This window comes from Tachyglossus aculeatus, chromosome 2, assembly GCF_015852505.1.
Source record: "Tachyglossus aculeatus isolate mTacAcu1 chromosome 2, mTacAcu1.pri, whole genome shotgun sequence".
NCBI classification, from domain to species: Eukaryota; Metazoa; Chordata; class Mammalia; order Monotremata; family Tachyglossidae; genus Tachyglossus; species Tachyglossus aculeatus.
The window spans coordinates 79,016,496-79,031,558 of NC_052067.1; the positions used below are offsets into that span (position 1 = coordinate 79,016,496).

The 15,063-nt window shown below is 45.0% G+C and overlaps 1 protein-coding gene across 3 annotated transcripts in view; it reads left to right on the plus strand.

Moving 5' to 3' along the window:
* Nucleotides 1-15,063, plus strand: part of NHSL1 (NHS like 1) — a 187,064-nt gene that overhangs the window by 157,898 nt on the left and 14,103 nt on the right. The gene's annotated exons all lie outside the window — the stretch shown is intronic.

Sequence of the window (15,063 nt, forward strand, 5' to 3'; positions counted from 1 at the left end):
GTAGATACAGGATAATCAGGTCCCACCTGGGCCCAGAGAGTAAATAGGATGGAGAGCAGGTATTGAATCTCCATTTTGCAGAAGAAGAAACAGACACAGAGAAGCTAGGTGACTTATTCAAAGTCATAGCAGGCAGGTGACAGAGCCAGAATTAGAACCCAGGGCCTTTGATTCCCAGGCCCACGCTCCTTCCACTAGGCAGTGCTACTTCCCATAATCCATTGGATTATGCATTCTGAGTAACTGTTTCTCAGTCACCACATTGCCCCTATTCCTACTTGACTAATTTTGATTTTAAGATACGGTTTTTTTTTTTTTCCAAACACACACCATGTTCTCCTATAATGTGGGGGTTGTGTTCTCGCAAAACCCATTTTAAGAAAAACCCACGCTGTAGTACTCCTTTCATATGCCACATGCACGGGCACGTGTGCTGTGCAACGCAGTTTCTTCTAGCACTCTGCTTTGCCATATCTGAACTGGCTCATATTGTCAGAGCATCGTCCCTTAATTGTCCAACAACATTCTAGCCAAAATGTGCAGTAAAAACACGAAGTGAAACAGAACTGAGTGTATATGCATAAGGTGGTCTTGTCACTGTAGAAAACCTTCTAAATGATCCCAAATCTCTCTGTTTCCAAAATTCATCAGGTAGTTTCTCTCTAGCCTTCATTTTCTTTTAGTTAAGTAATGGACAAATTGGAGATCTTGATCGTAGTTTGAGAGCTTTAAGTTTTCAGCTAGGCCACAAGAGTATTGCTCCTTACGGTGATTACCTAAGAGACCCAGGTCTGTCCAGGATGTACCTTGGCTACCATGGGCTAAAGGTAATGGTACCAGTTGCTGTTTCTTTGCTGGTATATCTTAAATAACTTGTAACCTTCCTGGGTACATCGTCTTTGAAATAACTAAATCCTGTGGGATATCAGGTATTGCAGCCCTGGGTGGACTCTGGCTCACAAGATATTGGCCTTGCCTTCAGACCAGGCTGGTCTACAGAATGTTGGATCAGACTTAAATGTCTTCCCCTCAACCCTTCTCTCCCCTCCTTCTATCACTCCCTGCATTTAGGCCTCCTCCTCATTCATTCATTCATTCATTCATTCAATCATTTATTGAGCACTTACTGTGTGCAGAGCACTGTACTAAGCACTTGGGAAGTACAAGTTGGCAACATATAGAGACGGTCCCTACCCAAGAGTGGGCTCACAGTCTAGAAGGGGAAGACAGAGAACAAAACAAAACATATGAACAAAATAAAATAAATAGAATAAATATGTACAAATAAAATAAATAGAGTAATAAATGCATGCAAACATATATACAGGTGCTGTGGGGAGGGGAAGGAGTTATGGGCGGGATGGGGAGGGGGACGAGGGGGAGAGGAAGGAAGGAGCTCAGTCTGGGAAGGCCTCCTGGAGGAGGTGAGCTCTCAGTAGGGCTTTGAAGGGAGGAAGAGAGCTAGCTTGGCGGATGTGCGGTGGGAGGGCATTCCAGGCCAGGGGGATGACGTGGGCCGGGGGTCGATGGTGGGACAGGCGAGAACGAGGCCCGGTGAGGAGATTAGTGGCAGAGGAGCGGAGGGTGCGGGCTGGGCTGTAGAAGGAGAGAAGGGAGGTGAGGTAGGAGGGGGCGAGGTGATGGAGAGCCTTGAAGCCCAGGGTGAGGAGTTTTTGCCTGATGTGTAGGTTGATTGATAGCCACTGGAGATTTTTGAGGAGGGGAGTAACATGCCCAGAGTGTTTTTGCACAAAGAATCCTCAGACCAGAGGGATCAGACACTAGGGATTCCTGGCAAGTTTGATGATGCATGCCGTTATACATGAACTAAGAATAACGTGTGTGTGTGTGTGTGAGACTTCCCAGCCATCCTTGAGGTCACTCGTGTGTGTTCTACTGCATGCACAAGCTTGGCGTTTCTCTCACTCCCCTCCTTTCTCCCAGTCACGAGTTTGGACCTGATCATATTTTGGGTTGGGTATGTTGGGTCCATACTACTGGAGTTCGGCTGGATCAGGCTGAGCAGGAGGACTCTTCTTCCATCTATACCATCAGTGCCCCCCGATCTTCCCATAGCAACATTCAGGGAAGGTCAGTGGGGCTTACGACATTCCTTTTTCTTTTTCTCTTTTCTTTGGAATGGTATTTAAGTGCTTATACGGGTCAGATGTTGGGGTAGGTACAAGTTAATCAGGCCGAATACAGTCCCTGTACCATATGGGACTCACAGTCTTAAGTAGGAGGGAGAACAGGTATTTAATCTCCATTTTGTAGTTGAGGAAACTGATGCATGGAGAAGTTAAGTGACTTCCCCAAGGTCACACAGCGGGCAAATGGTGGAGCTAGGGTTAGAGCCCAGGTCTTCTGGCTTTCAGGCTTGTGCTTTGTCCACTAGGCCATGTTGCTTCTTTAGGTAGGACTGCTGTAATAAGGGATGCAAGGACTTTGAAGAGAGAAAAATCATAAGGTCCAGGCTAAGTAGAGAAAGGAATTTGTGGAAGTAAAGAATTATGATGTGCAGAGTCCAGAAACAGGCTGATAGGAGCGTCATCAATTAATATTAATTGAGATGAAGCATGTCATTAAAGCAAGCATTTCCTTTTCATTCCACAAAGGGGAAAAAATGGTCTGGTGCTTATGAATGATTACTGCCTTGCTCTTCTTTTCCCAAGAGTCAGGATATTATTCTCTTGCAAGTTCACAGTGTGTCACATCTGTGGTAATTATATGTCCTGCTAAGTTCAAGTAAGAAGTAGTCTTTGACTGCCACATCTATTTCTCTTTGGCAGCAGTATTCCTGCAGGGCTCAGCAAACCCTTCCAAGGACTAGGTCCAATTCTCAGCTGTTTGAGAAAAGAAAAACAGCTTTCTTATATCGTGCCTGAGACTGTTTAGTTAGCGAGACAGTGCACGGACAGACTAGTATTGAAATAATATAAGCAAAGAGAAGTCAGCGACCTTGGAAGAATCAACTACATACCACGAAGATGAAAACCAACTACATACCATGAAGATGAAGTTGGTTGGGGTTCTTTGCAGGGGCAGGAGGTAGCAGTAGTGGTATTTACTGAGTGTGCATTTCGGTGCAGTGTATGAACTAAGTGCTTGGAAAGTACAAAGTGAAGAAATGACATGTTTCTGGCCTACAAAGATTTTATTGTATACTAGTGGGACAAACAGATGTAAAAGTATCTGTGAGTAGAGTAGCCAAAATAAATGTACTCTTAACTAAACATATACAGGAGGGCTGAGGATGGGTGTAAATAAGTTCATGAACACCAGAGTTGACTGATGGGCTTATTCGATTTAGGGTGGTAGGAGATTAATCTGGAAGGCTTGTTGGAGGACAAGGGAATTGAGGAGGGTTGTGAATGAAGGAGGGGAGTTCCAAGCTGGAGTAGAGTGTAAGTGATAGGATGGAGGCAACGAATACAGGGAAGTGGAGAACAGCAGATAGGTAAGGTGGAACAAATTGGTGGAGAGCTTTGAAGCCGATTGTGAGGAGTTTTCTTTGTGATGCAGAGGGTAGCAAATGAAGGGTTTTGAGCCAAGGAACTCTTCAAGAAGTTGATCTATGCATCAGCATGGAGTATAAAGGAGGGAGGGTTAAAGCTGAATCTCCTCCCAAAGAGTTTAAACTCAGTGTTGGTTTGCTTCCCATTTCTGGTTGGGAAAAGGCTGCCAACCCCACCTAGGTTGGGAAGACCCAGAATCAACGAACTTGGATTATCCAGGATGCCTTCAGTCCCGTGTCCCTTGAGCCTTCAGAATTCTTGAGGTAGCAGTCAGATGGTTTAGTAAAGAATAGGTGTTGTCTTTTTCTGAAAAGCAACTACGGGGAACACTTTATCCCTCTGGGGCAGGCCTAGGGAACTTTTCAGCCAGGGAAGGGAGGAAAGCTGAAGACTGGAAGCAGCCTCTGGTGGTTCCTGATAGTCTCTGAACCTGCCACACATAAACAGTGCCATTACTGGTTGAGACCAGTGTCGATCCAGCCCACTATTCTGTCTTTAACAGTAGCGACAGGGTGCTTAGAGGAGCAGGGTAGTGGTATTAGGCATCAAGATTAGACCGGACAGATGGACAACCTCCCCAACCAGAACAGTTTGGAATACTCTAGGAGCTCCCATAATAGTTTGGAACATTTTAGGAGGGGATTGACTCTTCCGTCCTTGCTGGGGAGGGAGGATGAGGACAATTAGCCAAGTTCTCCTGGGAGCGGGTCGAAGGGTCAGCAGGCAATTGGTGATTCCTGTTGGCTGTGAAGAGTTTACTTCCTACTTCAGAGTCTCAACCAGAAGAGAGTTCCATAAAGTGAATTTATTTCTCTACTTAAGCCCTACCTGGGGAGAAAGAAACTAGAATAGGTTAATTTGCTTATTTTCTTAATTTGAGGCTTTATCTTAAACTAAATCCCATTTCTCTGCTTTTTCTCAGGCATACCTCTCAGGCAGCCACATGGCCAAGCACATGACTTCTGATTTTTGTTAATCATATCCTCAGCCTCTCCCTGACAAACTCAAATCTCAGTGGCTTTAAGTAGTGCTCTGCAGATGTGGATTTTTAGCATTTTCTAGTGTGATTCTCCCCTCCCCCTCCCCCATTTGTGTTGCTAATTAAATCCCAACTTTGATCTTGCCTGGCATGGAGTCTGGTTCAATTCTGGTCTCTGGGGCCTACTCAGAACTCCCAATTGGATCCAGGATGGAGTCCCTACATCCATATTTTCATTTAACAGTCCTCAATACAGGGTGGCCGAGTTTGATCCTCATTTATGATTATAGGGCAAAGCCATCCCAATTTCAGTCTCTTGAGGGGAAGAAAAAAATGCCATTGGAGTCTAATAGATGGTCATCTCTTCGCTAGCCACCCTAATGGTTATGGAAGGACAATCTGAGGTCATGAATCTTTCCATTGTATAGGTAGTAAGCATCCCACCCTCCCATGCCAAGCTCCTCAGAACTGCTGGACGTAGCGTCATGAGGAGCTGAATCCATCTGTGACTGGCTCAGAGACCACAGCGTATTAGGAGCTGCTGCAGACTGAAGTGCAAATGCCAATTTTTAGTGGTATTTGCTTAAGCGCTTACTCTGTGTCAAACACTATTCTAAGTGCTGGGATAGGTACAGGCTAATTAAGTTGGACATAGAACCTGTCCCACATGGGGCTCACAGTCTAAATAGGAGGGAGAGCAGATGTTTAATCCCCATTTTACAGGGGAGGAAATTGAGGCAAAGAGAAGTTAAGTGACTTTCCCAAGGTCACAGAGCAAGCAAGTGACAGAGCTGGCATTAAAACCCAGATCCTCCGATTCTGAGGCCCATGCTTTTCCACTAGGCCATGCTCCTTCCCCAATACCATCCAATTGGCAGCTCAGTTCCAATGCAGGGGCTATATCTTGCCTCCTTCGGACCTGGTGGTATTCTGTCTCCCATTACGAGCCTTAAATTTGGTTCTTATTTTTCTCAGTAGTTTGAAACAGAGCTTCTTGACTCTGGGAGTCTTTCACATCGTCTTGGACCAGGAGATATGTGAACTTTCTTTAAAGGCAGAATATGATCAGTGATTTCTCCCCAAGACCTCAGTGAGTAGCATTTGAGTGCCTACTATGTGTAGGAAACTATACTCAGCACTTGGGAGACTAAAGTAGAATTAGTAGACTTGATCCTTAATCTCAATGTGCATATATTTAGTGGGGGAGGCAGACACTAAAACAGACTACAGAGAGAGGGAAATAATACAGTATAAAGGAAGAAACATTAGTGCTTACAGAGAGATGTGTGTACCCAAGTGCTTAGGTGATGCAGAAGGGCTGGAGTAGTATTTGGGGTGGGTATGATGGGGCGATGAGAGACTAATCAGGTGAGACCTCCTGCAGAAGATGTGATTTTCGAAGGCTTTGAAGATGGGAGCAACTGTGGTTTGCTGGAAGGGAGAGGGAGTCCCAGGCAGATGGAACAGTATGAACCAGAGGTCAAGATGACCGAGGCACAAGACAGTAGGTTGGCTTGAAAGGAATTGCATGTAGTGTTGCGTGTAGTGAGAGAAGAGAGGGTAAATAGCAGAGGGGGGAGACTGAAGGCAGCAGATAAGCATGAAGACTGATGCTGTAGTCATGCTGGAATATGAAAAGTGTTTGGCGTCTGGATGGAGAGAAAGATTGGATCCCAGAACTGTTCTAGAGGGAAAACCAGCTGAAAATAGAGGAAAGAGTCAAAGATTATGACACAGTGATGACTTCAAGAGCCTAAGAGGATTGTGATGTGGTCAACTGGGACAGGAAAGTTAAATGGAGGAGAGGATTTGGGAGGGAAGATGAGGAGTTCAGTTTTGGATGGATTAGGGTTAAGGTGCTAAGCAAGATAACCATCTGTAGATGTTCTTGAAGCAGGAGGAAATTCAAGGTAACAGAGGGGAGAGGACAGGGCTGGATGGTAGATTGGGGAGGCATCAGCATAGGGTTGGTAGTTGAAGCAAGAGGAGTTTCCCAAGGAAGTGAGTGTACAATGTATTGCAGAGGGGACCTAGACAAGGACCTTGAGAGACACCCACAGTTAGATAATGGGAGGCAGATAAATCACTGGTGAAAGGCTGAGAAGCATCGGCAGAGAGATTAGGAGACCCAAGAAAAAAACTGTTCCTAAAACCATAGGCTTTGGAGAAGTCGAGGGGAATGAGGAAAGAGTAGAGTTCATTGGATTTTTCAAGGAGGCCATTGGTGGCATTGGAGTGAGTGGGTTCAGTAGTGTGAAGGGGGTGGGAACTGGATTGAAGAGGGTCAAGAAGGGAGTTTGAGTAGATTTGTGGCTTTGGACAGGAATGGATAGAAGGATATGTTGGGGTAACTGAATTGTTACAGACACAGAGAAACAGAGAAAAGGTTTTGTTTCTTTTAACATCTATGGAGATGTGGGAATATGTGAAGGGAGAGAATAAGGAACTCTCCTGAGTGATTGTTGCAGATTAGTGGCCAGAGAGGGAAGGAGGTGGCTTCAAGGGTTTTTAAAAGGTGAGAAGGGATGGGTTCAGAGGCACGGGTAGAGATGGGGTAGATTTTGAAACCAGTCAGTCAATCATTGATGTTTATTCAATGCTTACTGTATGCACAGCACTGTACTAAGTCCTGGGAGAGTACAGTACGATAGAATTGGTAGGCACGATCCCTACCCCTAAAGAGTTTACCATTTACAAGGGGAGACAGATATTAAAATCAATTACAGGTAGGGGAAGGAACAGACTGCAGCGCTATGTTCATAAAGGCTTTGGGACTGGGGTTTGGGTGAGTTTTGAAGCGCTTAGGGAGTACAGAGCCTTGGGAGTACAGAGGAGCAACAAGGCCAAGTGGAAAGAGAGTTTCAAAGTGCTTAGGGAGTACAGAGAAGCAACAAGGCCAAGTGGAAAGAGCATGGGCCCAGGAGTCCGAGAACCTGAGTTCTAATTCCAGTCTGCCACATAATAATAATGATAATGGCATTTATTAAGCGCTTACTATGTGCAAAGCACTGTTCTAAGCGCTGGGGAGGTTACAAGGTGATCAGGCTGTCCCACGGGGGTCTCACAGTCAATCCCCATTTTACAGATGAGGTAACTGAGGCATAGAGAAGTTACGTGACTTGCCCAAAGTCACATAGTTGACAATTGGTGGAGCAAGATTTGAACCCAGGACCTCTGACTCCAAAGCCCGGGCTCTTGCCACTGAGCCACGCTGCTTCTCTGCTTTGTAACCTTGGGCAAATCATTCAACTTCCCTATGCCTCAGTTACCTTATCTGTAAAATAGGGATTAAACTGTACTACCTCCTGTTTAGATTATGAGCCCCATGTGGGTTAGGGACTGTCCAAACTGATTAACTTGTACTTTGTCCAGTGCTTAGAACAGTGCTTGGCACATAGTAAGCACTTAACAAGCATCATTATTATTGTTGTTATTATTTTTATAGTCCCAAGTGCATAGGCAGTGCAGTTCCCTAGGGTGGGGGACTGAGAGTTTACTCAGAGATGGTTTATTAGAGGAGATATGGTTTTAGTAGAGCTTTGAAGATGGGGAGAGAGTGGTGGCTTGTCGGATGTGAAGGGAGGTGAAGTTACAAGGCAGGAGCCTTGGGGTTAACAGTGAAATATGAAATTGGGTTATAGTAAGTATTTTGGTATTAGCGGAGTGAAGCTGGGTTGATTTGGGAAAAGAGCAAGGATAGGCTGGAAGGGGAAAGCCGATTGAGTGCCTTAAAGCCAGGGTAAGGTGTTTCTGTTTGCTATGCAGGTGAATGGGCAATCAAAGAAAGTTTTTTGAGGAGGGGGGAGATATGTGCAGAATGTTTAGAATAAGAATGATCTGGGTGATAGATTGAAGTCTGGTCTGGAGTCGGGAGAGACAGGAGGCGGGGAGGTCAGCAAGGAGGCTGATTCAGTTGTCAAGGTGGGATATAAGTGCTTGGATCAGAGTAGGAGCAGTTTTGATGGAGCGGAAGAGGAGGGATTCATCTAGCGATATGAAGGGAGAACTGACAGTACTTGGTGACAGACTATGTATGTGGGTTGAATGAGAGAGAGGAGGAGAGGATAATGCCAAAGTGACGGGTTTGTGAGACGGAGGATGAAAATGTTGTCTACAGCGATGGGAAAGATGTGCGGAGGAGAGCGTGAAGGTGAGAAGACATGGGATTCTGTTTTGGATATGTTTAGTTTGAGGTGTTAGCAGGACGTCCAAGTAGCGATGTCTTGAAGGCAGGAGGAAATGAGAGACAGCAGAAGAGAGAGGTCAGAGCGGGAGATGTAGATTTGAGAATCATCTGTGTGGAGTTGGTCACTGAAGCCTTGGGAGTGAAAGAGTTCTCTGAGGGAGTGGGTGTGGTGGGAGACCAGAAGGGGACCCAGAACTAGGGGAGAAGCACAGGTAGGGAGTGGGAGGCAGAGGAGGAGCCAGAAAAGGAGACTTAAAAAGGAGTGACCCAAAGTAGGAGAGGAATCAGGAGAAGACAGCATCAATGAAGCCAAGTTTAAATAGTGTTTCTAAGAAAAGAGGGTAGGCCATAGTATCAAAGGCAGCTGAGAGGTCTAGGAGGATTAGGATGGGATATGTCCAAGACTGAACTCCTTATCTTCCCTCCCAAACCCTGTCCTCTCCCTGACTATCCCATCACTGTAGAAGCACTACCATCCTTCCCGTCTCATAAACCCGCAACCTTGGTATCATCTTTGACTCTGCGCTCTCGTTCACCCCACACATCCAATCTGTCACCAAAACCTGCCAGTCTCACCTCTACAACATCGCCAAGATCTGCCCTCTCCTGTCCATCCAAACCGCTCAATCTCTCATCCTATGCCGACTGGATTACTGCATCAGCCTCCTCTCTGATCTCCCATCAGCCTCCTCTCTGATCTCCCAACCTCCTGTCTCTCCCTGCTTCAGTCTATACTTCACTCTGCTGCCCGGATTACCTCTGTACAGAAATGCCCTGGGCACGTCACTCTCCTCAAAAATCTCCAGTGGTTGCCTGTCAACCTGCTAATCAAGCAAAAATTCCTCACTCTCGGCTTCAAGGCTGTCCATCCCCTCGCCCCCTCCTACCTCCCCTCCCTTCTCTCCTTCTCCAGCTCAGCCCGCACCCTCCGCTCCTCTGCCGCTAATCTCCTCCCCGTGCCTCGTTCTCGCCTGTCCCGCCGTTGACCCCCGGCCCATGTCCTTCCCCTGGCCTGGAATGCCCTCCCTCCACACATCCGCCAAGCTGGCTCTCTTCCTCCCTTCAAAGCCCTACTGAGAATTCACCTCTTCCAGGAGGCCTTCCCAGACTGAGCCCCCTTTTTCCTCTCCTCCTCCCCATCCCCCCCGCCCTACCTCCTTCCCCTCCCCACAGCACTTGTATATATTTGTGCATATTTATTACTCTATTTATTTTACTTGTACATATTTACTATTCAATTTATTTTGTTAATGATGTGCATATAGCTGTAATTCTATTTGTTCTGATGATTTTGACACCTGTCTCCTTTTTTTGCTTTGTTGTCTGTCTCCCCCTTCTAGATTGTGAGCCCGTTGTTGGGTAGGGACCGTCTCTATCTGTTGCCGACTTATGCTTCCCAAGTGCTCAGTACCGTGTCCTGCATTCATTCATTCATTCAATCATTTATTGAGTGCTTACTGTGTGCAGAGCACTGTACTAAGCACTTGGGAAGTGCAGGTCTGCACACAGTAAGCACTTAATAAATACGATTGAATGAATGGAGAAGGAGGTCATAGGTTAACTTACAGAGGACTGTTTTCTGCAGTGGAAGGGGCATAAGCTAGAAGGCTGGTGGTCGAGAAAATGGAGGAAAGAAAGGGGAAGCATCAGGTATAATAGTAATAATTATAATAATAATGATGGTATTTGTTAAGCGCTTACTGTCTGCCAAGCACTGTTTCTAAGTGCTGGGGTAGATACAAGATAATCAGGTTGTCCCACGTGGGGCTCACAGTCTTAATCTCCCTTTTACAGATGAGGTAGCTGAGGCACAGAGAAGTTAAGTGACTTGCCCAAAGTCACACAGCTGATAAATGGAAGAGTCGGAATTAGGACCCACGACCTATGACTCCCAAGCCCGTGCCCTTTCCTCTGAGTCACGCTGAGTTTGGAAAGAAATAATAATAATAATAATGGTATTTAAGTGCTTACTATATGCCAGGCACTGTTCTAAGCTCTGGGGTAGGTACAACGTAATCAGGTTGTCCCACGTGGGGCCAGAAGGATAGGGAGTGGTAATTAAAGGAAGCTGTGGAGTCATGGGAGAGTTTCTTTAGGGCAAGGGATACATGGGAGTGTTTGAAAGCAGAGGAGAAGGAGTCATTGAAGTCTGAAAGGTTGAAGATGGAGGGTCAAGGAGGGGGCAAGAGTTTTTAATAAGGTGTGGAGGAATGGAGTTGGAGGCATAGAAGGAGGGGATAAATTTTGAGAGGAGACCGGAGATCTCCTAATGAAATACTGCTGGGAAGGATGGGAGAGTCAAAGAGTGAACAGGAAGAGGGTAGGACTGGAGAGGTGCAAGGGAGAGTTTAGGGAGTTTGTTCCTGATAGTTTCAATTTTATTGATGAAATAAATGGAGAGGTCATTATAGGCAAAAGATGGGAAAGGTGGGGGAGGTTAAAGAAGGGAAACAAAAGTCTGAAACAGTTCATTGAAGAATTATCATCATTTTGAACTACAATCTGGCTAAGTCCTTCACAAAGACTGGATAAGCAGCCACCGTATCTCACCTATCAGTCTGTCAGTGGTATTTATTGAGTGTTTACTGTGCACAGAGCATTGTACACTGTACTGTACTTGGGAAGGTGTAATACAACAGAGTAGACACGTTCTGTGCCCACAAGGAGCTTGCAGTCAAGTTGGGGAGACAGGCATTAATATAAATAAATTTCTCTGTCTCCCCCTTTTAGACTGTGAGCCCACTGTTGGGTAGGGACTGTCTCTATATGTTGCCAATTTGTACTTCCCAATCACTTAGTACAGTGCTCTGCACATAGTAAGCGCTCAATAAATACGATTGATGATGATGATAATGATAAATAAATTACACATATGTGCATGCGGGCTGTGGGGCCTCATCCATTGTCTAAATGGTTTAACTGTGTTAATTGCTGACCTAGTGACCGGTGAGGAGGAGCCAGGGAAGCGGGAAGGTGGGACATTCAGATGAGCCCATCTTGTACCCCTCTCAGACTGGCCTCTCTGTCCTCCTTCAATAATGCAACACCCCCAAAGTCCTCCTGCACCTCCTCTCCGACTCTCAGAGGGTCAACAGCAACCAGAACCCCTCTCAGAGCTACAGGACAGTGAGGGAGGATGCTGATTTAGATTTTTCAGAAAGATTCTCTTGGTTTCTGAGTCCCACTATGGTTTTATTGCATCAGAAAATTGGCAGTTCTTCTAATTAGTTAAATCCTGGTTAGAGGAGTCAATCAGAGGATCCGGCTCATGAACGTGCTGTAAATCAACCCCTTCAGCTAGACAGAGTATGAACAGATGTGGGTTCCAGGCAGGCCGGTAATCCAGTCAGTTGTAGTAAAGCCAATTTGCATCTATATCATGTAAATATCTGAAACGTGGTGCAGGCCACCAGGGAGTCAATAAGGGTGGACACGTACTGTTTCTGGGCAGAGGAGAGGGCAGAGGTAAGTCAGGTGAGGATCAATCAATCAATCGTATTTATTGAGCGCTTACTGTGTGCAGAGCACTGTACTAAGCGCTTGAGCACTGTACTAAGGATGAGCTATAAAGAGGGAAAAAGTCAGCCTGGTGACTGGATTTCTTTCAGCAGTGCTCCACGACTTGAGCACAAGAATGGAGGCAGCATTCTGTGGAGGATCAGGAGAATAAGAGAGTTGAGTTCAGTGAAGAGGGTAGAGTTGAGGACTTGAATTTGTTGCCAAGAGATAGTAGGTTAGGTTGGGTATGGAGACCAAACAGGGCAATGGCAATGATGACTTGGGATAATTGGAGAGGGTCAAAAGATCGGAAGGTTCTAGGTGAGTCAGGTCAGTTTTGTGGGAGAGGATGTATTGAGGAGACTATCAGCTCACTGTGGGCAGGGAACATGTCTACTAACTCTGTTACAGAATACTCAGGACTTGGCACAGTGCTCTTCACACAGTAAGCGCTCAATAAATATGATTGACTGAGGTTATGGCCAGAAAGTAGAATTTCAAAGTTGTTGAGGTTAGGGATTGTACAGCGAGTAGAGATGAGAATGAATATATGTCCTAGTTGGGGAGTGGGTGAGGTGGGATGGCGCAGGAGGCTGGTGGAGTTGAGGAGTGAGGAGCGGAAAGGTCGTCGGGAACGTCTGTGTATGTGTTGAAGTCCTTGTGGAGACCTCTGGCCAAGAAAAGGTGAGAGAGCGGATACGGGTGCAGGAAGGAAATGGGGAGAGGGGCACAAGCCTGATGACTTTGATTTTTGTCAACAGAGTAATTCACATAGACACTAGGGGTGAGAGAACCGGAGCAGTAACCATTTCCTTGTTCTTAATTTTGTGATATTCCGAAGTTCTGAATATCTTCATGGGCTTTGCAAAAATATATTCTCTCACCTTTCAACCAGAAATAGCTATTGTCCCTGTTTATGTGTTGAATTGCTGAAAGATATTATGTTTGCACAGATAATCAGTACTGGGGAAAAAAACTACATTTTGATCTTCAAAAAATAATGAGAGTAAATAACCTCTCAGGCCCAGATATTTTGCAGCTATAGTTATTTGTCTTGTTCTGTTGTTCTGGTCAAGTTTAATATTCACAGGCTCCTATAGTCTCCTCACAGGGGGTAAATTTCTATACCTTGTGATCAGCAAACCTTACAGTGATCCGTTTTAAATCACTATCAAGCCTGTTTTCATACCTATTTAAAACTCTCTGGAAACAGAAATAACTCATATTTGAATCAGATTACTAAATTACCCAGAAGTAATGGCCATATTAACACAAGTTGTGGTTTGAATTGAATAAAAACTTGACTGGCGTACGTTCAGGTTTTTCAGTTATTCCATTATTCCATTTTGCATTCATTCACAGACGGAATATAAACTGTCACCTTCTCCATGTTTAAATTGTTAGACCATTGCCTTGTGACCAATAAAAAATGCATTGTTCAAAATTTGTTTAAAAAAGCCCCCAAACTCATCTCATTAATAAAGCAAAAGCATTTAGGGGTTTGATGAATTGTAAGCATTGATGTTCATTCATTCATTCAGTCGTATATATGTATATATGTTTGTACATATTTTTTACTCTATTTTGTTTGTACATATCTATTCTATTTATTTTATTTTGTTAGTATGTTTGGTTTTGTTCTCTGTCTCCCCCTTTTAGACTGTGAGCCCAGTGTTGGGTAGGGACTGTCTCTATATGTTGCCAATTTGTACTTCCCAAGCGCTTAGTACAGTGCTCTGCACATAGTAAGCGCTCAATAAATACGATTGATGATGATGATGATGATGCAGAGCACTGTACTAAGCGCTTGGGAAGTACAAGTTGGCAACATATCGAGACGGTCCCTACCCAACAGTGGGCTCACAGTCTAGAATGGGGAGACTGACAGCAAAACAAAAGATGTGGACAGGTGTCAAGTTGTCAGAACAAATAGAATTAAAGCTAAAAGCATATCAGTAACAAAGTCTAGGAGGGGGAGACAGAGAACAAAAGAAAACATATTTACAAAATAAAATAAATAGAATAAATATGTACAAAGAAAATAGAGTAATATTACAAAGAAAATAGAGTAATAATACAGTTCATAATTTGGAAATCACAAATGATTTAAAAATGGAACCCAGGCAGCGTGCTACACCTCCACATCATAAACACCCTTCTCAAAAAGATGCTGACTAAACCTCTCACCTTTTGTCCCTTAATATTTAGCTTCCCCTCTGTGTTCCACACCAGCTGCTCTGTAGAAGACCTTAATGAATCCCTTGGCATGTCTCCATTCTTTGCAGTAGGTGTTCCTCGGGAGAAAACTTGGCCTTCATCTCCTCTCCATGGGGGGAACTGGGCAGCTTGTCTTCATCCATTATCTTCAGAATTTCTCCCCACCACTAGGCTGAGGGAAGTAGCATCCAAGCAAATTGGGCTGGGGCTGTGATCATCTGCCTGTAATTCATACCACCTAGCAGCACGCTGATAGAAAATGCACATTAGCTAGGGAACTCTCTTCCCTAACTGCGAGAGAGGAAAGGATTGTGCTTGATGGGGGCATTGGAGGGGAAAAAGGAATAAGGGCTAAAGAAGAGGCAACTAGCAGACGCTTGTCTTTATCCTCGGAGCTTAGTTCCGGGGACAGCTTGCTTAGTTCACAGCAAGTTCCCTTTGACTCGATATGAACCATGACTTGATCTGAACCCTTGCGGGTACAGCACGGTAGAATGGTTGCTTATACAATAGGCTCTTTCTTATCCAGAGCATACAAAATAGTCACGAGCGGCTGTGCGTTTCTAAGTCTGCTGTAGTGTAATGATAGTTATGCGTTCTTTGGCTCACCTTAGGTCAGGCTCTGGCTTTCCAAAATGTACTAGAGATTTTTCCTAGGGAAAGGCTAA